The sequence below is a fragment of the Oxyura jamaicensis genome, chromosome 18 (genome assembly GCF_011077185.1).
Source record: "Oxyura jamaicensis isolate SHBP4307 breed ruddy duck chromosome 18, BPBGC_Ojam_1.0, whole genome shotgun sequence".
Lineage (NCBI taxonomy): Eukaryota > Metazoa > Chordata > Aves > Anseriformes > Anatidae > Oxyura > Oxyura jamaicensis.
The window spans coordinates 993,005-1,016,127 of record NC_048910.1 but is presented as its reverse complement, the minus strand read 5'-3'; the positions used below and the strand labels follow the sequence as shown (position 1 = coordinate 1,016,127).

Below are 23,123 nucleotides of genomic sequence, written 5' to 3'. Positions count from 1 at the left end.
ACAGTCCTGGCAGGAGTGAAGACTTTCACTGAAGAGGTTAAAGAGTTACCTTGAGCTGGGATCTGTATTTTGTTAGATTATTTGAAAGAATAGCATTTCTGCTGTTTCCTTCTCCAACATGTAGAAGAAAAATGACTGTATTATGGTTGTGTCTAGCGTAGTCTCTGGCACGAAGCCAGTGGGATTTACAACGGCAGGGTGAAAAGTCTAGAGGGAAGGCAGTTCATTTTACTGCGGACAGTACTTACAGGGTCCGCAAGAACCAATCTCATAGCAGAGAGGGGGCCCATTGAAGCTCCAGAAGGGAAACCTGCCAGCAGAAAGCTGCTGGAGAAGCCATTTTTTCTGTCCATGAAACATGAGGTCAGCAGGACCCACCACCTCCTGCCAGGATTGATAAGAAAGGGAAGGCAACAGAGACAGGCTCTGTCTATTTGGGATGAAAGATCAATTTTATTGTAGCTTTTTAGCATACAGATTTTTCACGCTTCATTTTCTGGCTGGAAAAATAAACTTCTGATTCAGAACTGTTTTCAGAAAAAAGCACCTGACCTCACTTGCTGGAGGGGAGGAAGTAGCTTGATACTGATTTCTAATACTCTGTATTAAATTCAGACACATTCCCAAATCAGATGTTACTCCAGAGGCAAGTGTGGCTGCCAGAATGGGCCGGTCTCTGTTCTCCTCTGGTTCCCATCACATCAGGCACATCAGGTACTGAGCATTTTCCTGCTCTGCTTGAATGCTGTGGCTTGCCTCTTTCTGCTCATTTTTTCTCTTCTCCTTACCTAAGAGAGAAGCTCAGGCAGTTATGAATTTTGCTCTGAGAGCAGGGTCTCGCTTTGGGGTGTGGATGGGGGCTATGGCACTGTGTGGACTTGTTTCTCAATATGACGCACGACATGGAATGGTACTGGAGGGACACTGCAGACTTTGTGAGATAAGACCTATTGCTGCCACAGGCATGGGGTGCATAAAACTGTGGGATGCACCATCCCACGCTATGCAGAACTACAGGAAGGGTTGCAGCTTTGCTGCACCAAGATGAGGGCATGGGAAGTGAAAGCTGAAACCCTGGTAGAGTTACAAGGGTAATGTATGGAAGATGGGATAGTTGTGTCCTTGCTGGACCTCATGTTGCTGCATCATTTGGCATTGACCAGGGATTCCTACATGCTGAAGGCTCTGTGCCCAGGAGCATGGCATGGAAGAAATCCAGCAAGGGTCTGCAAGAAGTGCCAGATATGGATGCTGCTGTAAAGGCTCAGGAACCCAACAACACTTCAAATCCACCATGGGGTTTGTGAGCCTCTGCCAAAGTAACCCTGGCCCTTCCTGTAAATCTCTCTGCTTCCATCTTCCTCAGGTTGAGCTAAAGTAGCTCTTCACTGCAGCGTTATGATGGGTATGTTTGTGCAGTGTCTATCTGTTGCTGACACTCCTGAGCACTTACAGGTCATACTGGGTGGAACTGGAGACACAGACTGTTTTCAGAGATAGTAAGGCATAGTCTGGAGGTGGAAGAACTTATCTTTGTTTACTCATTTCCTCAGATCATGGCTGATAGTGGATGGAGCTGGGAGGAACTAGTGTGTCCAGGTGGGTTTCAGACCATCAGGGCACAGGTTTTTGGATCAGGATTGGCTCTGCGTGTGCAGCCTTAGTTGAGCAGCTGGTGACCACAGGCAGACACTGCAGACATGGATGTGATTGTCATTCCTGAGATAAGAAAGCAGTAAGTCAGACAGTCAGACTTCTCAGACACAACCCAGAGCATGGAGCCCTGTGGTCTGGATAGTACTGCTGGGCCTGTGGACGTGGGTAGGAACCTGCCCTGAGCTGATTGCATTATCTCTTGGGCAGAGTGAGATGCATCTGCCCACATCTCCAGCTGAACTGGCCAATCTATCCCTCAGGCCCATGATATTTCTGCCCAAATCCTTCTCTCTGGTGGGGTATGACCTCCAGCAGGACACATGGGTGGGCTGGGACACACTGACCTTCTGTCCTGGCCACCAAATTGCACATCTAGGAGGATCACTGGCCTCATCTTACAGCCTGGGTAAGTTGTCTACTTAGGAGGCACACTGGGCTCTTTTCCTCAGCGTAGGGTGTAGCAGATCCAACACTGACAGTGGCAGCAGACCCTTGGTTTCCTTTGATAAGAATGACTTAGCAGAGATGAATCCCCATGGACTGAACAATACTGGGGACACAATATCTCCCTACAATGTGTACATGGCAGAGGCTGCAGGGACACAGCTCAAGCAAACTGTCATTCTTGGTCATCCTGCAGCTGTACCACACTTTCCTAAAGACTCCACAGCTAGAGCCAAGCCAGCAACTTCTGTCTTGTCTCCATCTCCACCTGGGCCCTTTGGTGTTCCCAGCATGTTTGGTGAGGTGAAGAACACAGAAAACTGGAGCATGTGCTGAGCATGGCTGAGCAAGGACCTGCAGCTTAAACTGAGGGAAAAGAGAAATGTACAGGAAGTGGAAGCAGGGTTGTGTAGCCTGGGAGGAATATAGGGGTGTCATCCGGATGTGTAGAGACGGACTGGGAAAGCCAAAGCACAGATGGAGCTGAGCTTGGCAAGGGATGTGAAGAATAACAAGAAGGGGTTCTACAGATACATAGGCAGGAGGAGACAGGCCAAGGAGAGTGTTCCCCCTCTGCTAAATGAGATGGGAGAACTGGCTTCCTCAGACATGGAAAAAGCTGAGGTACTCAGTAAGTGCTTTTCCTCAGTCTTCACTGGTGGTCAAGTTTCCTATGTCTGTCAGGACCCTGAACCTCAAGGAGAGGGTGAGAGGAGTGGATTCTGTCCCACTGTGACAGTGGAACAAGTCCGGGACCAACTAATGAAATTGGATGTGTATAAGTCCATGGGGCCAGATGGTATACATCCCAGGGTGTGGAGAGAGATGGCTGATATGGTTGCCGAGCTGCTCTCCATCATATTTGAAAAATCATGGCTGTCTGGTGAAGTCCCCTGTGACTGGAAAAGGGGAAACATTACTCCCATTTTTAAGAATGGGAGAAACTAAGAACCAGGGAACTACAGACCAGTGAGCCTCACTTCTGTGCCGGGCAAGATCATGGAGCAGATCCTCCTGGAAGACATCTTAAGGCACATATGAGATAAAGAGGTCATCCGAGACAGCCAGCATGGCTTCACCAGAGGCAGATCTTGCCTAATCAATCTGGTGGCCTTCTATGATGGAGTGACGGCATCGGTGGACAGAGGAGGGGTGATGGATATCATCTACCTGGACTTGAGCACAGCCTTTGATATGGTCATTCACCACATTCTTCTCTCTGAATTGGAGAGGTATGGATTTGAAGGTTGGACTGTTAGGTGGATAAAGAATTGGTTGTCTGGTTGCAGCCAAAGGGTTGTGGTCAATGGTTCTAGGTCTGGGTGGAGGCTGGTCACAAGTGGTGTCCCTCAGGGGTCGGTCTTGGGACCAGTGCTCTTCAACATCTTTATCAGTGACGTAGACAATGGAATTGAGTTCCCTCAGCAAGTTTGCAGATGACACCAAGCTGAGTTCTGCAGTCAATATAATAGAGGTAAGGGATGCCATCCAGAGGGACCTGGACAGGCTGGAGAAGTGGGCTCATGAGAACCTAATGAGGTTCAACAAGGACAAGTGCAAAGTGTGGCACTTGGGCTGGGGCAATCCCAGTTATTTATATAGACTTGGAGAAGAACTTGAGAGCAGCCCTGCAGAGAAGGACTTGGGGGTCCTGATGGATGAGAAGCTGGACATGAGCAGTGCGTGCTTGCAGCCCAGAAGGCCAAATATGTCCTGGGCTGCATTAAAAAGGGGGTGGCCAGCAGGGAGATGGAGGTGATTGTCGCCCTCTGCTCTGCTCTTGTGAGACCCCACCTGGAATACTGTGAGCAGGCCTGGGGCCCCCACCACAAGAAGGATGTGGAGCTCTTGGAACGGGTCCAGAGGAGGTCCACTAAGCTGATCAGAGGGCTGGAGCACCTCTCCCATGCCGAAAGGTTGAGGGAATTGGGCTTGTTTAGCTTGGAGAAGAGAAGGCTCCAGGGACAACTCATTGCAGCCTTCCAGTACTTGAAGGGAGCATATAAACAGGAGAGGGAACACCTGTTTACATGTGCTGATAGTGATAGCACAAGGGGGAATGGTTTTAAACTAAGACAGGGGAGATTTAGCTTAGAAATTAGGAGAAAGTTTTTCACTCAGAGGGTGGTGAGGCACTGGAATAGGTTGCCCAGGGAGGTTGTGGATGCCCCATCCCTGGAGGCATTCAAGGCCAGGCTGCATGTGGCTCTGGGCAGCCTGCTCTAGTGGTTGGCAACCCTGTCCAGAGCAGGGGGGTTGAAACTAGATGATCTTTAAGGTCCTTTTCAACCCAGGCCTTTCAATGGTTCTATGATTCTATGATTCTTTGGTTCTATGATTCTATGATTATATATGGTAGGTATGCAGGAGTCATGTGAGCTCCAGAATACAGACATTAACTTTAGCAAATGTAGGAGATGAGACTTGTTTCACTCCACAGCCTGGTTCTTGCTCCTCCTCCTTGCAGGACAATGTCAGAAAAGTTGTTTTAAGCCCACCAGACAATGACTGGCTAGCAGCTAGGCTCTTTGTCCCCACCTAACTGAGACAACTCAGGCTTTGTCTCAAGTCTTAGTGGGTGAACAAAAGGCATCTTATTCTCCTTGCATTATCTTGGATTCTGGTTACATCCTGCCTGGTATGTGTTAACCTTGCACTTACAGTATTAATTGGTCATCTCTGATTGAGACAACCTGCCGTTGAACCTGCTGTTGACTATCTCAAAGCCATGAGAGCCTAACCCCAGCCATCTGGAAAGGATGGTTGCCTCCTAGTCACCATGGGCCCACAAGATTTTGGGCCAGGCAGGTGAGCTTTGCTGCTGTGTGGAGTCAGGGGTACAGGTCCTGGTTTTGTGAATGGAGATGTCCCCTGGCTGGCAGACCCAGACATCATGCATGTGAACTTCGGTCCTACCTCTCACTCAAGGAAGAAAGTCTGGTGAGCTCTCTGCACTCTGGCTGGGTCTTTCCTTCATTTATGCTCCCCATCCCTGAGTGCAGGTGGAGGGAGCGGGTCAAAGCCAGCTCTGGTGGGGCTTAGCAGAGGGAAAGGCAAGCAGGCATCAGGGCTCAGCTGTGTTGGTGAGTGTCTGCCTGAGCATGCAGCTGCCTAAATCCCGGAGATTACTCACAGCAACCTCAGCACAAGAGTTACTGCTCAAGGGAAAACTTCAATGTCGAGACCATGAGTAATAACCAAGCTGGCATTAACGGTTCAAACAGAAGATAAGAGCTAAGGCTGGCTTCTTAGAGGGCTCATTTTATCTCTTTTATATATGTCACAACTGAAGAAATGAAGAATATAGAAGTTATTTATTAGCGTTTTGTTCCTGCAGTACTTTAATCATGTCAAGTGTGCACTGACCCCATGGTACCACGGAACTGAAGAAAGGATTAACGGATTAAGGGAATCTTCTATCTCAGTAGGATCAGATTTGGGGGTGATCTTCCCCCTCCGACCCCTTTGCAGCTCTTTCCCGTTGGCTTGTGAAACTGTGGTGCTGCTCCTGTTCAGCTCTGAACCTTCCCCTAGGGGTGAAGAAGACATTTTGATACTCTGGGCAGGAGGCTGGAGGTGGTCTGGCTGTGGGCACTCACATTGTCCCACCGATCATCACCTCTTTCCAGTGAGGAGAGGATCCCCAGGCTGCACCTTCCTCTCTCCTGCAGCACCGACTGGAACACTCTGCAGTTGTACCCAAGTGGACATGCTGCAAGCACCAGCTGCAACAGTCTGGTATTAGCGGTGGAGGCACAGAAAGGTGAGAGAGCTGGTCAAGGGCTGGAAAAATGAGATTCATAAAGGAAAGTGTAAGATACCATCTCAGGAAAAAAAAAAAAAAAAAAAAAAAAAAAAAAAAAAAAAAAAAAAAGGTGAAAGGAGGGAGGAAGTGACAAACTTAAATTCAGTAAGTACAAAATAAGTGTTAAGTTTCCTTGATTCTGTGATTTCAAACTTGGCACTGCTGTGTGTAATACCTTCTGCTGAAAAATGATCTTGCTTACAGTAACTGTCCTAGCTGTGAACCAGGTGGCTCTGAAGTGGCAGTCCCTGTAGCTGCTGAGAGTGACTGAGCTGAGTAACAGCCGGTGGCTGCAGAGAGCAGTCACTGGTCCAGGAGCTCAGCAGCCCTGGGGCACTGTGGCATCCAGAGCACAGTGTGGAAAGCTGAATTTTATTCAAACAAGTTTATATTGGTGCAGAAATGCTAACCATTTAACGGCAGTTTGAAGCATTGCATGTCTCACTGAGCTAAACAGCAATGAAAGGTGCAGCGTTCTCAGTCTACACAGACCATCAGGGTGTTTACGCGGCACAGGCAGAGGGATTGCTCCAGGGGTTCAGAAGTAGAAAAGGTCAATAATTAATTATTGAACAGATGTGACAGTTTTGCCTGCATCTTCCTATTATTTGGCTGTGAGCAGGTGGTGACTGTCTTGAATCTGTCTGTGATCTGCAATTAATCTCTGTCACTGAACAATTCTTGACCCTCAAAACATTTGCATGCTGTATATGTACCAGAAATTCAAGCCTGTGCCCTTTGATGGTACTCCAGGTAGGTCCACATGCTCAGGTCTTGTTCCCTCAGCGTCTGCTCCCACAAACTGAGAGGGAAACAAGGTATTTCTGGTTCCAGACGGGATGTATACAATATCCTCTTGCAGGGTGAATTTTAAATATTAAAATCCCATCCACCAGCTGCATTGTGGGCTATTCAAACATTTAACCTTGGAGATGACCTTCCTTAATTATTCTTGTTCGTGGTGTCCTTCTGCTGACTCAAATCTGGAAATCAAATAAGAAACATGTTGGAGCACAGCAAGAGTGGATCTGCTTGAATATCTCGGTGGGCATCAGAGAGTGTTCAGGAGAATCCCCATGTGCCAAGAACAACCAGAGTATTGTGATGCTCCGGCACAAAGGTACACATGTTTTTTATTCTGATTATCAGGACCAACTCCAGCTGGAAGATAGAAGTATCTTCTAGGAACAAAACATCATTACAGAATGGTCAAAGGGCTGGCAAATGCAATTATGAGTTCAGGTCTGTCTCAACTGATCTGGGCATACCAAATATACTCTCATTGCCACTTTACAGAAATGGTGTTTTGACAGCTTTAATTCCTCTGATATCATCTTGCACAAAAATCCCTGGATTTTGGCATTAATAACACCCTTTACAGAATGATTGGTACCTCTGAAGTAAAACAAACCAGAGTTCAAGGCAATTAAAGCTTAAATTTACAATTTAAGAATAAAGTGTGACTTGTTGTTAACAACAAGTAGAGTGAGTAACAATTTTTGCAGTTCAGGTCACTCACTTGTCTCAAAGGTCTTTCTTTTGTTAATAACCCTGATGAACACTCAGGACGAGGATTCCCCACAGCATATATCAGTCCTGTGATGGATTTGTTTGAAACATGGCACTGAAATCAGTTGAGTTGCATCAGAGAATGAGGTTGGAGACAAAGAGTTGATTTTACCTATTTTCCCAGATTCTAATGACTTTTATTTTGAGAAGCTCCAGCACATGCAAGCTAAGGAGCAGGACAAGACATTTGGCAGAGATGGTGCTATGTATGTCAAGATGTGCCTCTTGCTATCCTAGAGAAAAGATGCCCAAATTTGGGCACATTATAAACACTTGAAAAGTTCCAGTTCACACAGCCTCAGTAGAAAGTAGTTGAAGTTTAGCATCTAAAATCTTGCAAGAGTTTGCCTGCACTGGTCATGCTACAGCCCCATTCAGTGGGTTGTTCTCCATGAGTTCTGCTGAGGACAGGGTAGTGAGAGAAACAGGCTCTGGATGGGCCCATCCTGAAAAACAACACGGATCCTGGGGCCAGAGAAAGAAAATGGGAGAAGGATCCTGTGGTGGAGATGGGCTCAGGAGGATGGATGGGACCAACAGGGAAGCAGCATGGGGATCCAGGCAGAGAATGGGTAGGATGTGTGCTGGGATGAAGGTCTGAGATGAGTGGATCTGGGAGCAAGTGCCACTGGCAGAGGACTAGAAAGGGGAGCAAGGTGGCGGAAGGCCACCTGGGACTTCAGAGCTGGAGGAACTGGAAGATGAGTGAAGAAATACACAGAAAAAGGCCTGGCCTGGGAGCTCAGAGCAAGGAGCTGGGTGAGAGCCATGGCAGTGAACTGGACAACAGAGCTGGAGACTATGCAAAATGCAGAAAAGAGATGCTGAGGCATCCAGGAATTTGAGGGAAGAGGTACTTAGATCAAGCTTTGAAATTTCAGTCATAACTAACTTTCTTTTAATAGGCATTGTATGAAAGTAGGTGGGACATACCATTGTCCCATAGGTGTGTGTCCTGAACACAGGGCACACAGAAAGGTGAAGGAACAAACCCAAGGACACTTGGCAAGCCAGTAGCGGGCATGAGGCCTCCCACCTTCCATGTCTGTAACCACTCCTGGCCTTGTCCTCTTCCATACACAGGTCAACATGACAGGCACCCCCAGAATCACAGACTGGCTGGGGTTGGAAGGGACCTCTGCAGGTCATCTGGTCCAATCTTCCTGCTTAAGGAGGTTGCCAGGAGCATGTCCAGGTGGCTATTGAATATCTCCAAGGAGGGAGACTCCACAGCTTCTCTGCACAACCTGTTCCATTGCTCAGTAACAAAGTGCTTCCTGGCATACAGACAGTATCTCCTGTGTTCTGGTTTGTGCCCATTGCCTCTAGCTCTGGCCCTGGGCATGACTGGCAAGAGCCTAGCTCCTTCCTCTTTGATTTTTTCCTTCAGGTGTTTATAGACATGGATGAGCTCCCCCTGACCCTCTTCTTCCCCAGGCTGAGCAGTCCCGGCTCTCTCAGCCCCTCCTCATAGCAGAGGTGCTCCACTCCCTTCAGCATCTTTGTAGCCCTTTTTTGGGCTCTCTCCAGTGTGTCCATGTCCCTCTTGTACCGGGGCCCCAGAATAGGACCAGGTGCTCAAGGTGTGGCCTCACCAGAGAGGGGAAGGATCACTTCTCTTGACAGGCTGGCAATAGTTTGCCTAATGCAGGCCAGGATACCATTAGACTTCTTGGCAGCAAGAGCACATGCTGTTCAGTTTTGTGTCCACCAGAACTCCCAGGTCCTTTTCTGCAGAGCTGCTTTCCAGCAGGGTTGCCCCCAGCATATTTGAGTGTGTGGGCAGCAGGGGTGGTTTCCAGCCAAATTGTCTCTGGGGTATTGAATCTACAGAACCTATTGAATCTACATTGCCTTACTACAAGGAGGGAGAGTGACCCGGTGGATGTTCTGCAAGACATGAATCCACTTCTTAAAGAGAGATAAAGAGAGAGAAATTCTGACTGGCTTTGGACAAGTTTATTGCCTGAAGCAGCAGGAAAGCACCACTGAGTTATCAGATCTGTTATGGTATATAATGCCCCTTGGAAAGGAATGGACAAACACACACAGCTCAGAGCAGGTCACACCTGGGGATCGAGTCCCTGCCTGGGCAAGAGGTCTCACTCCATCTCAACTAATTTCAGCTGATGATTTGGACAACTCAGAGTGGTATTTGTCCTCAGGAACCAGAGGCCAGAGTATTTAGGACATGAGGAAATTCAAATTGTGCCAGGGGATGTTTAAATTGGATGTCAGGAAGAATTTATTTGCAGAAAGTGTCATTAGGCATTGGGACGGGCTGCCCAGGGAAGTGGTGGAATTACCATCTCTAGAGGTATTTAAGAGATGTGTGGACATGGTGCTTAGGGACGTGGTTTGCTGGTGGACTTGGTGGACTTGCTAGTGTCGGGTTGATGGTTGGACTTGATGATCTGTCTTAAGGGTCTTTTCCAGCTTAAATGATTCAATGATTCTGTCCCTGTGGAGGATCTGTTTCTTGCTGTTGACCAGGAAGAGGGCTCAAGGTGGTAACTCTCCTAATTTTAGACTCTAACTGACATGCCCAATTTAAGCAGAGTGAATCTGGGTTTATACAGAAAGGAACTGTAGCACCCATAACTGCAACACTGGCCATCTGGAGTTTTACCCTTGCCAGTTTCACCCCAGCAGTCATCTAATTCCATATTTAAGCATTTAAGCTAATTAGAGAGTAGAGGTGTAGAAAGAGGTTTTGTCCCATCATGTTCCCCAGGGAACACTGTTTCCTGAATGTCCTTGCCAGTGACTGTGGACTTCCATCATCATAAGCTGGAGGAAAAAAACTTTTGAGGGTGCTTTGTGCTTTCCTTTGTAAACAAGAACCCTGATATTGTCCAGGGTGGCTGTCCAAACCAGAGGCATATTCTTTACATTGGGAGCAGAGGAAAGACCACAGCCAGGCAAGTAACACAGGTTTTATCTATAGTTTTATCAAACAGATATTTGTTAGGTAAATACCTAACATTGTACTGGGGATGAGAGTGGATGGGTGGCAGCCAGTCTAAGGGATGATGTCCTGTGTATCTGGTCTGGCTGCAACTGTGCTTAATGCTTGGGCTCTGTGTTGAAGGCACACACAACACTGCACCACTGCTGACTTCTCTGTCACAGGAGGGGTTTGCTGCTGAGCCCCTTGGATGTAGCTAGTGTATAATATAAAACCATAGCTTTGGCTGCTCATACCTATACTTTGTTAACTTCAGACTTGCCTCTAGCATTATGGAGTGGCGTTAGCAGAGTGAAGGTCAGTTGGCTCTCCCATCAACTGGTATGGTCCCTTCTGCACCCCACAAAGTGGAAATGGCCCCAAAAGCTGAAAATTCACAGAAAAGTGAGAGCTTCCTAGTAATGACTGGGACACTGAAATCCTGTGCTTCACTAGGAGTCTGGGATATAGCAGGAAGAAAGAAGACAAAGGCCATAGCTAAATACTGGAGCTCTGTTTTTACAGGCCATCACCCAAACCTCACTTTGCACTTCTGCATTCCAGTGCCACATGGAAGGAGGTCCCTGTGGAAACTTGGAGTCTTCTAACCCACTGCTTCCCTGAGACCTCAGCCATCCCCCAGAGCAGCCCAGGCAGCAGCTGGGGAGACCTCCAAGTCAGGGCTCTGACCCCCCTGCCCTGGCAGCTTCACCTTGATGTGCCCTCAGGTTTGTCTTCTGGGCTTGGAAATGAAGTGGAAGAAGGACTGCTATCTGTGTATGCACAGAGAAGACCAAATGGTCCTCTCTGCTCACAGAGAACAGGTTTCCAAAAGTGTGACTGTGCTGTCTCATCAGGATTAATTTTTCTCTCTCTAAATGGGGTCTTTAAGAGCTCAGCCTGGAGTACAGCTTCTGGCACAGCCAGATTCCTCCCAGCAGCCAACTGCAGCTGTCTTTGCATCTGCTGCACCTCAGCAGAAATCCTGTGTGTGACACAGAGGGACTCACTGCAGGCACAGCAGTCTCTGCTATGGCACTTACCACTCACTCTCAGGACTGTCAGAGGAAAAAAAGGGAAGCATTAGGTATGGAAGGCAGGAACACACCAAAACCTGAACTTGGAGACTGGAAGTGTCTATTACACTCCTTGGTCTCACCCATGCCCTGTGCTCAGCATGATGCTTGTTTACAGCTTTCTGCGAATGCATAGGATGAGATGGGATGGACCATGCATTTCCAAGGAGCAGTGCCCACACGCCCACTCCAGGTGCCCTTCCCAAGCAATGGGGCTCTGTGGAAGTGTGGAAGAGCCATCTGCAAAAAGTTGCTATGAGGAGCTTCCAGCTTGCCTGCCTACACTGCAGGAGAAAGGTTGAGCCAGCAGCCGGCATATAGCCACATGGGCCTGGATATCAAAGTCAGAACAAACAGACATAGCACAGAAACATGAAGGGCTGGAGTTTGGCTGCAAGAAGGTGGCTGTCCCTTTGGGGGAGGTTGAGAAGAATCAGAAACCTTGTGGGAGATGCTACCCTTGAACATCTCATGAACTTCCTGATGATACATTATAGAATCATAGAATCACAGAATGGTTTGGGTTGGATGGGAGCTTAAAGACCATCTAATTCCAACCCCCTGCCATGGGCAGGGACACCTCCATAAGACCAGGTTGCTCCAAGCCCCATCCAGCCAGTCCTTGAACATCTCCAGGGATGGGGCATCCACAGCTTCTCTGGGCAGCCTGGGCCAGGGCCTCACCAACCCCAGAGTGAAAAAATTCTTCCTTGTATCTAATCTAAACCTAACCCTTTTTAATTTAAAGCTATTCTCCCTCATCCTATCACCACACCCCCTGACACAGAGTCCCTCCTCAGCTTTCCTGCAGCCCTTTTAGGCACTGGCGGGCCACTGTGAGGTCACTCCAGAGCCTTCTCTTCTCCAGGCTGAACAGCCTCAACTACCCTCAGCCTATCTTCATAGGAGAGGTGCTCCAGCCCTCTGAGCATCCTCATGGCACTCCTCTGGACTTACTCCAACAGCTCTGTGCCCTTCTTGTGCTGGGGGCCCAGAGCTGAACGCAACACTGCAGGTGGGGTCTCATGAGAGCAGAGCAGATGGGGAGAATCACCTCCAACTGGCCTAACTGCTGGCCACAGCGCAGCCATCAGCTGATGAAGAGGGGAGCTCTGAGAGCACATGGACTGGTTGTGCCAGAGCACTGCTGCTCCGCACCACCCTCTTCCCGTGCCTGCTGTCTGGGACTGTCCCAGTGAGGCTGATGGGCTCCTACCAGCAGAGCTAACCTGCTTCAACTTCTAAAGGTGCTAGAAACTGTCAGCTGTTCTTCTATCTCCATTTAGAAGTGGCTGAGCTGGTTTTGCTTAAGTTTTAGCAATTGTAGAAAAACTTAAGCCTGACATTTGATTTCCAGCTAATTTGATAGCAGAGGCTGTAAAAAAAAATTCCTTAAACATGGAAACTGTATTATCAGCAGGTGTTTGTGCTCTGTTTCATTTTTTATTTTCATAAAAATATTCTGCAGAAAATCTGGTTAGGATGTTTTTTTGACATTGTAGCAGGTGATAGCATTATTCCAGTGCTCAGTGATTAAGAGTGAGGACTCTCAAGGAAAGCAAAAGGCAGCCTTAATTAGATGCTCAGTATGTTTCTCGGCCTAGAGCAGTCATGTTTAATCCTTCCTTATATGTTATTCTTTCCAGTGCCCCAACTTTTCCCATCAGTTCCACATTCTCTGCAGTCTTTGCTTCAATGCCACTGCACTCGACACTGGTAGTCCTTCTCCATGATGTCTCATCCCCAAGCAGAACAGCTCTGCAGTTCTGATGGAAATGCTGTGGCTTTGTTCAAACCATTACAAAATTTCCTTCTGTTTCTCACTTATCCAACATTATCTAATACGTGTGCCCAGAGTCTACAGTTCCCACCTTCAGGACCCACCTTCAGCTGGTGACTTTAGATTCAAGCAGGCAGCAGATGCTCCTGGTTTGTGTTATCTGCAAGGGATGGGAGAGCCTGGAGCATATCAGGCAATCCCAGTCTCCCTGGAGTGAGAGCTCAGCTGTACCAGTCCATGGCAGTGTGATGTTGGGAGAGGACAAGAAAGCCTTGCCTTCGCAAAATCTGCACCAGCTGCAGGGCCCAGGAACAGTTCAGAGGCAGGCTCCTGTCCTGATGCCTCAGGTCAGAGGAGACAAGTTTGGGTGAGGGAGATGCTTTGGTGCTGAGAGAAGGCAGGATAGTCAGGAGCCCTGAGGAGGTGTCTAAGTGCCCCAAGAGAAGTACATACACACCTACCTGGGATGGAGGGGCATCTGCACTACTTGTAGAACAGTGTTTTCTCCTGTGACATCTCCACCCCATTCTGCAGTATCAGTAGCCTATCTCTATCTGCTGGAGTTGCATGGTCAGGTGAGAAAACCCCTGTAACCTCACGTTCAGTTGTAGCTGCCACAGGAAGCATGTTCTTGTAAGTGACAAAAATTGTGCCTTTGCAGTTTATGTCTGCTCTCCTGCAGCATGCAGGGGATGACATACACAATCCTTTCTGCACAAAAGTTCGGCTGGTATCTCATCAATTCACAACCCCAGTACATGGTAACACTGCTGTTGTCTCTGCATCCTGACCCCATGGGTGATGGTGTTATTCAACAGAAAGGATACTAGACTAAACTATCCTACTCGTAAAGATAGCGTAACGCACGCTGTGAGTGTGCAACCACCGTGCCAGCGCTCTGCAGGCAGGTTTGCTCTGCTAAGTGTTGTCTGACAGGATATGAGAATTGGATTGTACTTAAACTACCCAGGTTGTTATATAATTACAGGCTGGAAGGCAGGGAAAAGGAATAGTGGCAGGTGTTAGGGGAGGGAAAAACAAACCTGAATGAGCTGCAGACTCTGATTCTGTTTTTTGTTGTTGTTGTTGTTGTGTTGTTGTTGTTGTTGTTGTTGTTGTTTTGTTTTGTTTTGTTTTGTTTTTTTCAACTTCCAGCCCTATGCAATCCAGTGAGGGTGAGCAGAGCTGCAAGAGCAGCACCAGGACCCTAGGTGGATGTGTGATGGGTGGGAAAGGGCACTGCACTTCTCACTACCAACACCTACGGCGTACTATCATGGCTTTCCCCATGGGAAATTCTCTGCTTTCTTCTGGCAGGACGCAAGGACACAATTGCAGATTCCTGCTGGGCTGGTAGTTTAAGGAAGGTCAAAGAAATGAGTCTTCTGCTCAGTACAGATAGAAAGATGACAACAGATGAAATCATGGGGCTGAAGAGTTCAATGCTTTCTTTGCTTCAGTTGTTGCTGGAGTGATTAACTTCAATGAAGTGATTAATGCAATTAACTAGCTACAAAGGGGGAGATATCTGGATAAAATAAGGAAAGAATCAGTTTGAGAGTGCTTAAATGAATGAAAGCTGCTTATTTTTTTCTCAGCTGGGCCTGCCATAATTCTGCTGAATTTCCATGGGTCATTTGCGGAACTGGAGCCACCTCATCACAGTTGCTGGTGGCTCTCCCTGAGAAGATAGACAGGGATAAGATCATGCCCGTCCTCAGGAGGGGAGAAAGGAGATAGAAGGGATGATCCTTATAATGCCAATCATTCAGGGAAATTTGGAACAAAAAATCTAGTGTGCCATTTGCAGACTAGACTAGGACATGATGAGGTGTGGCAGCCAGCTGATATGGATTTGTCAAGAAAAATATAATGTTGAAATACTTCATTTCCTTTGTGCTCGTGTATGTGTTACAGGCAGGGAGAAGCAGTAGCTGTCAAATAACTTAATGTTGCAGAGATTTTCCATGCTGTCAGATGGCACCCTTTTGTACTTGTAGAGGAGAGATAGTCTGGGTGTAATTGGTGAGGGCTGGTTGCAAAAGGAGGTAGCAAGTATGCTCAGTGGTTGGTATTGTGTGGTGTCTGTCTGGGGTGAAAGAGATAACCAGGTCACAGGTGGGCTACCTCTGAAGACTTCCGCTAATAATTTGTAGAATAATGGGGCAGGGGTTATTTACAACTTTGGTGACTGGTCATAGTCTGGGAAGAACAGGAAGTTCATAGCAGGGTAGGGATAGAAATCGGACTGACTTAAAGCCACTGTAGAGCAGACTGAAAGCAATGAGGTCCCATTCCTTAGGATACACATGAGGGTGGGCCACCAAGCATGCATTAAACCCTGGGCTGGTGGTGGGCTAGCCCAGCAGGTAGCAAGGTCATACCTTTTCTCCAGTGGCTGTGCTAGACCTTGGGGTGCCATCAGGATGGGGATTTCTTGCAACCACTAGTAGCATGCAAACCCCTTGGAAAGTGGGCTGGTTTCTTCAGCTAGCTGCTACCTCCTGCAAGACTGGCCAAGGGGAGGAGAGCTGTGGTGGTGGACTGTCCCTGTGCTGAGCTCCCAGATCATTGTCCATAGTCTGACCATTGGACAGAGAGTCCCATGGATACAGAACTCTGTGGAAAGTCATAAATTTTCCTTCAGAACCCTTTTCTAACAGAAGATTACCCTTCTTTTAAACTTAGCAGTTTTTATTTGGCAATCTGAAATGCCATCTGTCTGGCAGCTTCATGTCTGCCTGAAGGAAGTAAGCCCAACTGTCACAAGCCTTTCAGACAAAGAGCCAGGGTCATCAAACACTCCAGCCATCTGTGTGAGCCACTTGGGAGTACTGAGGGAAGGACATCTGGAGGGCTGAAGACAGGAAGGCATTGGAGCCAGCAGCCTCTGAAATCAAAACTGAAACAGCAAGGGCCTTTCCTGACAGTGGGGATCAGGGCTCTGGTGTCCATTTCATTTCTCCATCTCCTACCTGCACCTGGGGACAGGGGATATACCAAGCGGATTTAAAAGGGAAGCAGGTTGGAACTGAATTCCTTCATTGCATCTCCATCCTTGGAGGTGTTCAGGACTCAGCTATAATAAGCCATGACTTGATTTCATGTTGTCCTGCTTTGAGCAGAAGTTTGGGCTAGAGATATGTACAGAGGCCACCAGCACACCAGTTACTGCACAAGAGTGAAAGGAAACCTTCACGGTAATAGCCCATACTATGTGTAATCCCACCAGGTGTGAGCACCCACTGCTTGGAAGGACTCCATCATTCTTCTTTCCCTTCTTTTCCATCTGCCACCAGTGTTTAAAACACATGGAGCCAAAGTGGAGGCAGAAGTTTCAGCACTGACATAGGCATTGAAGTCAAGGCATTGTCCTCTCTGCCCTGTCCTACACTGTGGTGGGAGGATCAGACCCATTCAGAGCCCCTCATTCAAGTGGGGTAACTCAGGACAGGGAGCTCACTTCCTTCTTTCTCCCTGAGTGGCCCTACATCTGCTCCAAGCTGAGCCCATTTTTTGAAAATAAGAAGGAGAAAGATGCTGTTCTGTTTTTTGATTATAGGTTGGCCAGGAGACATGAAAAAGATGTATATGTGAAAAACAATCATGCAGTTCTTGGCTTTGTCAGGAATGATAATTTGTGTGAAAAAAAGAAATGGTGATGGTGTTGCAGCAGGTCCAAAAGAGAACTTACCTGGAAGGCCACCGTGATTCAGATCACACATTTGGAAGAAAAAAGCTGAACTCAAGTTGAATTAGGTGCAAATGGTTCATAGGATGAGCAGCCATATGTATTGGCCTGTGTGTATGTGTTGTGTAGTGTTGGAGGAACAGCAAATCATCCATGGAGGAGAGCAGTGCTTACTTGGGGCAGGGCCTTGTGTGGGGAGAGGAGCTGGGAGGACATACCTCTCTCTTCCAGCCTACAGAGTATGTGCAGGGTTCTCACATCTCACCTTTATTTGCCTGCCAGCAAAGAGCTAAGGAAAGTTCTGGTAGAGTCCCAGGCTCCCTGCTCCCACTGCCAGTTCAGGAGGCAGCAATGTGCTACAGGCATACTACTGCTCCAGGTTTCATTTGCTGTGGTTCCATTAGCTAAATTTTCTGCTTTTCCTAGTTATATTTGTGAAAAGATGGAAGCAATCACATCTGTCAAGACTATGATGTGCACTGCTGGCAGTCAGACCTTCAGGAGGCAGAGCTCAGAGCACGTTTCTCATCCAGGCTGCAGTTCTACAAGCATAGACCACTTTCTCCAATGGCTGCACTCACACAGAGCATTTTCACTGTTTGACTTCACAGACTGTGTTTCCTTCTCAGCATTTGTTGTGAGTGTAATGGTGGGATGAGACAGTGGAAAACTGTTGTGCTTTACTCAGCCCCAGACACTTCTTCCATTGGGCACGTACAAGTGGGTGGACACCACGGATGGGCAGAGTCTGCTTAAGATTTCACAGCAGCCAGATGGATGGAGAAAAGGACCTGGACTCCTGTCTCCTCACAAAGTGGCACAGTCCACCACTGTGTTTCAGCAGGATTTGGGGGTATCTGAGTCTTTTTTGCATGTGCCCAGGCATCTTGATGTCTCCTATCTGCCAAGGGCTGTGAGGGGGGTGGTAGAGCCTTCTGCTTCTGGTTCACAGGATGCTGTAAATCCTGGGGAGCCGTTGCTGTGAAGCCCTTCACAGCACCAAGCCTGCTGTCTATTGAGAAAAGCCAATACCCTTCTGTCTGTCAGATGGCACTTAACTGCTGCTGTTATTCTAGATGAGTGAACACTTGTGTTATATTTTCCAATAGCAAAAACTGGGGTCAGCAGGGTGTCTGCTGTTTTAGCCAAATCCAGATGGGGTTTTCCTATAAACAAGTGCACACAGAATATTTATACAGGCGATGGCACCTGACGCCTTAACACTTAGGCCATCCTATTGAGTAGCCACTCATACTATAAGTCACTTCAGTGCATTAAGTAAATATTTTAATATAGCCATGTCACTGTTTATTATATAATGGCGGGGGCCCAAATCTTGCCTAATGCTTGGTTAAAAAGTCAGTTTACACCATCCTTTACAGTGAATCAAAGAATGCATAAACGGGGCTCTTTTGTTACTCAGAGCTCTGTTTACTTTACTTTTCTGTAAACCTTTCGAAACACTTGCTTATAAGAGCTGATAGAACCCAGATTTTCCCTTGGGGCTGAGGTGTTCATGATGTCGGGAAGGTACTGCACCAGTAATCAATGGAGTTTCCACAGAGCAGCCCCAGCCTCGTCCCTCAACATCTCTTTCCATCTCTGGTTTGAAACCAGCTCAAGGTGGCATAAAGAAGAGAGAAGCCCAGAAGCTCTTGCTGCAGCACAGGTAGCACTGCCTTGTGGAGACAGACCTGGCACTGGGAGCAGATGGTAGCACTTCCAGGGGAGAATCCCTGGAAGCTGCTTCTCTAGATTAAGGGCTATGTGATTTACTGACCAGAGCAATGTGTTCATCCTTTCTTTTCTTCATTGCTTGCTCTCTTCACCTGACTCTCCACCCCCTAATGGTGCACCAGCATCACAACCTCTCCCAGCACACTGACTTCCTTTGCCTCACACTGCAGCATGCTACTGAGATCTTTGTAGCCAGCGGGGTTGTGAATTAATATCTTGCTTAAAACCGGTGATCAAAACAGAGAAATCAATAATGCACTGGGGACTTCAAAGGTCTGTCTCGGGTTCTGGATCAGAAGAGTTTAGGATGTTGCAGAGGAGCACGTGATATCTTCATCCCTGCACACTGCCTCACGGTCACCCCTCTGCACCTTCAGCTCTTCCTCATACCTCTACCAGTGGCATGGGTCTCACTACAGAAATCAAAGCCTCCGCAGGCATGTAGGGTTAGGTTAAGACAGGGGAAAAGCCCATCTGTAACCATGACATGTGAATTGCCCTTGAGAAAGAAAAAGGTTGCGTAGGAAGATGCCAGAGCCATTTGTGAAGGGGTTGTGCCTGCTTGTGCTAACTCAGCAGCTTATGAGTGCTTGGCAGAGCTCCTTGGTGCTCTGAGCGAATACACAGCTGGTGTGGGATGGTGGATTGTCCCATAGGTAGGGGATTTCAGCTGGCTTGAGTGGTTCAGCCACATGGGCAGTGGGATGAGCTAAGTGCATGTGCCAGGCACAGGTGGCAGCACAAAACGTACGTGGAGCAGCTTCACAGAGCTTCCCCAAGTGAACAGACAGAATTTGCAGAATACCATGCACCCATCCTGCACAGGAGTTCCCAGAAGCACCAAGGCCAGCTGTGCCAGGTGTGCAGGAAAGGCTGTAGAGCACTGGGGAGGCTGCAAGGTATGCTCTGTTCCTGGGGACAAAGGAACCCTGAGAAAGGGGAGAGGACAGGGCCATTCTGCAGGAGGCAGTGGGGCTCATGGTGACCCTGAGAATGGCAGAGTCATTTAGGTAGCAAGAAAATCCTTCCTCTGGGTGGTCATTTCCATACGCTGGGCTGCGCTCACCCACAGGATGTCCTTATACTTCTTGGTGGCTGCTCCATCCAGCATCTGCTTCTGGCTACTCTACCAAAACAACAAACCTGAATGTAATTTTAAAGCATTGGTTCTGAAGCTGATCTAAATCAGAAAATTTCCCCTCTGTGGGTTTCTAAGGTAACTGAGCTCTGTATCCTCCATGTGCATTAATGATTTCAGCACTTAGCACCTCTGCTCCCTGGAAAGCAAGGAGGAGGTTTGGGGCTGACCAGACCCAGAGCTCGAGTTCATGGATGGATCCTTTCGTATGGCCTCCCTCCTGCCCTGGGGCTCATCCAGCCACTGCCTTTGCTGCCTGCAGCCTGGTTTCTGAATAACATCATGGGATTCACAGTGTCAGACACATCTTTCTGGGAAAAAATTTATGGTGCATGGAAACTTGTAGAGAGAGGATGACTTTGGTGGCCAAATCAGTGAGCCCACAGCAAAAACACATCTTCATGGCTCAGGTCCTTCAGCCAGTGTGCAGCCATGCTTAATGCAGCCACGCTGCTCCCAGGCCTGAGTGAGGCCTTCTCTCTGCCCAGCTATCAGCTGGGCCATGAGGCCCTGCCACCACCTTGTGCGGGAGAGTTGTGTTAGTGGGATCTCTGGCACAACCCCTCTACAGAGCAGTATGAGTTGGCCCTGGTTGCTGTACCAAGGCTTTGTGCAGAGTGATGGTGGCTGTGGTTTTCCAAAAAATACAGTGTGAGTGACAGTCATGGTCCTGAGGTCTTTTTAAGTCCAGTCTCCTTGCCAAGCCTGGTAAAGAAGCATACTTTCACCTGAAAATTATCTCCTATACTGAGAATTATGAAGATTTTGTGCAGCCCAGGAACAGTCTGCCATCTGCTTTAAAAGGTCCTCAACTGTCTTCCAGTAAAAGCTGTGCCATTGGCAGGCTAGTTGGGCCCTGGGATGTCTGTGACCTGTCCCTTTGCCTACAGCACATTCCCATGCCTCTGCTGCCCAGCCAGTTGCATTTCCAGGCTGCTGCAGCTGCTGATAGGAGATAAGGAAGCAGTGCTTGACACAGAGCATTATGTGCCAGGGCACAGCTGCAAGATGTGGCCTGTGGTACAGTTCTCCCAGCCACTTGATCAGGAGCAGCAGGCATTGCCACACCTGGTGCTCTGCTTTCTCACAGTCCCCATGTGGCTTAGCACTGTCTCCTAACCTTGGACTGAGGCACTGTAGGAGAGTCTTTACACATGCAAAGACAAATGGGTGTAGCTCTCCTAGGTGCATGAAAAAGCTGCAAAATGGTGGTCTAACGGAAGCCTTGAGTCTGGACATTGTCTGGTCTATCAAAGGAAGCCCGTGGTTATTTGTCACTGAAGCCGTATTTTTGTAAGACAATTTTACGGTTTCTGTGAAGTCTAGCAAGGTGTCTAATGTATTGATCTGTAAAACCTGCATTCCCAGACATGCCTGCTTTTGAGGTGGGTTTCAGCCTTAAGGCTCCTTTTCTATCAGAGAACAGGGTGTGAGAGCAGGGGACACTGACAAGGCCAGAAAGTACCCATGTGGCAAAGAAGTCAGAGAACAAATTCTCCAGAAATACATGTATTGAGTAACTGAAATCCCACAAAGCTACTGCAGTTTGCACACTGCTTCTCAGGGAGCAGGTCTCAGGGAAGATCATGTGCAACGTAGGTATGGAGAACATAGGAGCACATAGTTCTCTTTCAGACATCTTTAGATTTTTTTAATTCACTCAGCATTGGGTAGTGGAAGACTTTAAACTACCACCTCTAAAGATAAAATGCTGTAAGAGATAGCTCACTGCATTAGTGAGGGCCAAAAGACAAGCAAGCACACATTGCCAAGAGGCATCCAAGGACACTGCTCAACACACAAAGAAGTCTGGGCATGAGCACCACTCATCCTCCTCCTCTTGCTCTAGAGAAAACTCACTTTGAGCTCAAACCTACGCTTTCTTGCCACATGACATCTGTGGGCAGCAAGATGAGAAGCAACCCGGGAGCTCCTCACCGTCCAACCTGCTTCTCATCATCCGACCCATCATTCAGCCTGCAGGATCAGGGCATGTGTGAGGATGGTCTCTCATCCTGCTGCATTCTCTCCTGCCACATGTGGATTGCAGCAGGATTAGCAGAGTGTAAATCCCTAATCTCCTGGGTCTCTGGCCCCTGCAATATATTGTTCTCCATTTCCCCGAGGGCCGCCTTGTTCCACTGGGTAATTGGAAAGTATTTATCTGTGTCATATTAAGAGCCATTTGGGATAATTGTGAAATTGGCAGCCCCAGCCCTCCTTTGTTTAGACCAGGGTATAATCTGGTTAATTTTTTTTTTTTTTTTTAACTTTGCCACAAGAAGGTGGAAATTTAGATTCCATTATTTAGCAAGTAGCTCTGAGGAATGTCTTTTTGCAGTCGGGGGATGCAGTGGGCCCACAGAGCTCCTCGCAACTTTGGAGCATTAGCTGTGCCTAACTCATTGATCTCTGTCCTACTCTGCCAGGCCCAAGAGCCCTTGCCACGGCTCCATACTCTTCTGATCCATGCATGTTTCTCCTCCCTGCCTGCACTCCACTGTGCTGTGAACCACATTTGATGGGCAGTCATTGCAGCAGGTTCATCTGTGGAAAACATTGTCTGAGAGTATAAATATAAATTTACTGCACTCAAAATCAGATCAGTCTAATTGACAGATTGGTCTCCGATAGTGGACACACGGCTAGAGGAAAGCACTGAATTCTTGGGTATCCTTCTTCCTGTAATCTATTTTTTAATCATCTTTACCTCAGAGGCCTGGCACCTGTGTTTAATATCTGGAACACATCCAAATCTTGGATGCATGCAACATCCTGAAGCAAAGAGTTCCATAGTTTAACCATAAACTGGGTCAGAAAATTCCTCCTTTTCTTTGGACTTTTTAAAAACTGATGACTGAGCATTTCATTGATTCTCCCTAGTTTCTGCAGCGTGAGAAACACTGAACATCAGTGTTTTTGGGCCACTCTTGACTTGGAAGTCCTCTATGGTCTTCTGCCTCAGTCTTCTTCCAAGCCAAGTGTCCCAGCCTATTTCATCTCTCTTCTGATCAATCCTTGTCACTCTTAGTGGATTGCTTTTCCCATTCACATCATTTCGCATTTGTCTTTTAATCACTCAGTCACTCAATATCTGGATATCCTTCTATAGCTGTCCATTGTCAGTTTTCTTTTTTAAGCACTCTGAATAGAATCATAAAATCATAGAATTATAGAATCATGGAATCATAGAATCATACTAAATTTATTGCTACTGTTCCAGCTATTTTATTTATGTACTTCTTGTACTGAGGGCCCAGAACTGAACCCAGCACTCCAG

The 23,123-nt window shown here is 47.6% G+C and overlaps 1 protein-coding gene across 6 annotated transcripts in view; it reads left to right on the top strand.

Moving 5' to 3' along the window:
* MYOCD (myocardin) overlaps positions 1 to 23,123 on the top strand; it is a 258,264-nt gene that overhangs the window by 100,108 nt on the left and 135,033 nt on the right. The window contains exon 1 of one of the 6 annotated variants that reach the window (XM_035342662.1): positions 5,897 to 6,010. The exons of the other annotated variants lie outside the window; for them this stretch is intronic. The gene's annotated coding sequence lies outside the window, so the exon portion shown is untranslated. Of the gene's footprint in view, positions 1 to 5,896; positions 6,011 to 23,123 lie in introns of those variants that run through there. 6 annotated transcript variants of the gene reach the window in all.